This window comes from Thunnus maccoyii, chromosome 12, assembly GCF_910596095.1.
Source record: "Thunnus maccoyii chromosome 12, fThuMac1.1, whole genome shotgun sequence".
Classification (NCBI taxonomy): Eukaryota; Metazoa; Chordata; class Actinopteri; order Scombriformes; family Scombridae; genus Thunnus; species Thunnus maccoyii.
In genome coordinates, this window is record NC_056544.1 from 24566374 (window position 1) to 24569323 (window position 2950).

Here is a 2950-nt window from a genome sequence, read left to right on the forward strand (position 1 = left end):
GTAAAATTCGAGATGGACATATTTTGGCAGAAAAAGAAAATAAAACTGTTGATACTTACAAAACAAAAAGAGCCTTAGACTAAAAAACTATAAAAGATTTTTGCTCTAAGGAGAACTCAAGAGACCTCTTTTACCAAGCAGGTCTATGTTTCCAAAGCAAAATATACATATTTTAATTTCAGTTGGACTTTAATCATTCTGGTGGCATTTTTTTATTCATACATAAGTGGTTTGTGGGTTTGGTAGATATTCTCTGCTACAATACTAGAATTCAAATACAAACAGCAATGAAGATTTCAATCACATTATTACTCTTGTGCTGAAATTTACATTGGGACTTACATATAGTGGTTCCTATGAAAAGGCAAAAGATGACGAGCAAACAGCCGACTATGATCCTGATCCAGCTGCCTTTTGTTAGGCTCCCATTATGAACTGTAAATAAACAAAAAAGAAAATAGATCAGAAATGTTGACATATTTCAAGATTGCAATTTAAATTTCATAATCATTTCTGGGAGGCAGAACAGAAATAATCTCTGTCTGAGTTAAACCTCAAAGACCTTTGGACCACCAACCCTCTAAAAGTCAATGGATTCATTAAATAACTTTTTAGCTACAAATATTGCAGTAAGAAAATGTTGATATGTTGATTCCCACGTGATTTGGTAATAAATCTTTATGGATGAGGGTGATTTGCACTGCATGACAAGAAGTGTGTGTAAACTGTGCATTATTGTCAGTTAGCTGTTATGTCTTTCAGTCTCACCAGTATTTAGAGGGCAGAAATCCTTAATCTCCCTCAAATCCTTGGTCCAGTTGACCTGGTTGCTATGGTTACAGATGATGTAGTCATTCAACAGGTAGACATGGAGAGAAGAACCAGAGGTTGTGACCTCTGATTGCTCTCCTCCGCTCTGATGGCAGGTTTGGTTGTCACATCTAAAAGTGATGTTGATGTGAGAGCGCTCTGTACTGCAGCTCACATTGAGGTTACAGGACTCTATGCTGTTAGACACAGAGTCCACTGACAGGTTAACTGGAGACACTGGATCTAGAGGGAACATAGATGTGAAGGGTTATAAAAGAGGGTACTACTGTGTATCAACATTCGAAATCTAAAGAAACCTACCTTGAATTATGACCTTGTATTCAGCTAGACCTTGGTCTGCGTCCCCGGTTATGAGTGCAGTGTAATCTCCACTGTCGCTTTGTTGCACATTCTTCAACAGCAAAGAATGATTTTGTAGAGAAACCTCAGCCCTTCCTACATGACTGCTACTTACTCTTGTTTTGTTATCAGGAAATATTCTTACTACATTGTGAGTGTTGTTGACTCGCCATCTAAATTCAGCTTTTTTTACTAGAACAACAGGTTTGTTAACATCCAGATGTAAATCCTTCCCTTTCTGCACAAACACAGTTGTCACATCACTGGACCCTGTAAAAAGAACAGAAATCAAAATCACTTGTGTGTTTTTTAAGTCACTACTCTCTCATCTGCTAATCATTTTTATGATTTAAGACAAACAATAGCACAGTCCCATTTAGATTAATGGAGTGTCAATGTAATGATAAATCTTGGTCGATTCATAGCAGTTTCATGAGTGCAATAAAGTTCAACATATATTACTTGATATATTCGGGTCTTGTACAAGAATGAAGAATTCTAATTTAATGTATTGTGTTCAAATTTCTCTTGTACTGAAGAATATTTTAATCATTGATTATTGTAATTTTTCTCATTTACATCAACCAGAACATTAACAAACCCCATTTTTTGAACAATGGATTGGGATGGAGTAATACACGACAACAAGAAGTTCCAGTAGTGCCTCACTACAACAACCAGACTTTGAAAACAAAGTCAAACAACAACAGAAAATATTTAAAGAAAACTGTTTTACCTTGTGTTTCCCATGAATTCAGCACACAAACAGTAAAGAGGAGAACGACGAGAGCCATTGTGCATATGAGCTGCATGAGGAAGTGGAAACACTATTTGTGAACTGTGACCATGCTGAGTGGTAACTTGTCTTCTCGGAAGTCTCTGCATAATCCACAGATCTCACTGAGCAGTTTTTATTGAAACTCTTGCTACTGAAGAAATGGTCTGATTTTTCACATCATTTTTGGAATATTTGATTATCACAAATAAAATCAGCCTCCTGCCAACACACTCATCATAAAAAACCTAAAAGAATACACTGCTGAAAAAACTGAAATTAAATATGGCCTCTAATCTCATAATCAAGATTATAAAGTCATTTTTTAGAGAGAACACTCTCATTTGAAAATATGTTTTCAACATATTCATATATTAATTCCTGATATACATTCACACACCTCTCAACACTCGCTTCTGGTGTGGTCATCTTACAACTCATTTTCCACTGTAGACGATTTACTCTTCATGTACAAAAATTCAAGATGGACAGATTTTGACAAAAAAAACCAAACTGTTAATGCTTATTGAGCTCAAATACAAAATATGATGTTTATTTTGTTCTGAAGTTCACTGTAGTGGGAGGGACTTGTTTGTTTTAGGTCAAATTATTTGTAGCAGTTTGAACAAAACTTGTTCAAACTGCTACTGAAAAAGATCCAGTTAATGTTTTTGATAATCTTATTTAATTTAGTTTAAACTTTGCTCCTTTTGTTACAAGCTTCACCATTATTATAACTGGTTGATAAATATTCAGTCGATTTATATAGCTATAGGGTAGAGGAGTTGTTTCAGCTAGTAAAGGTGGGAATGACAGAAAAGGTTTGGGAACCACCCAATGGCACATTTTTGGTACTTACAAAAAGAGCCTTAGACTAAAAAACTTAAGTGCCTCTATTACCAAGCAGGTGTATGTTTCCAAAGCAAAATATACATATTTCAATTTCAATTTTGACTTTAATCATTCTGGTGGCATTTTTCTTTATTTATACATGAGAAGTTTGTG

At 35.0% G+C, this 2950-nt stretch overlaps 2 protein-coding genes across 3 annotated transcripts in view; both read left to right on the plus strand.

The window, feature by feature from the left end:
* The window catches only part of LOC121908207, a 44477-nt gene that overhangs the window by 33586 nt on the left and 7941 nt on the right, over positions 1-2950 (plus strand). The window lies entirely within an intron of this gene.
* LOC121908209 overlaps positions 1-2950 on the plus strand; it is a 29653-nt gene that overhangs the window by 9889 nt on the left and 16814 nt on the right. The window lies entirely within an intron of this gene.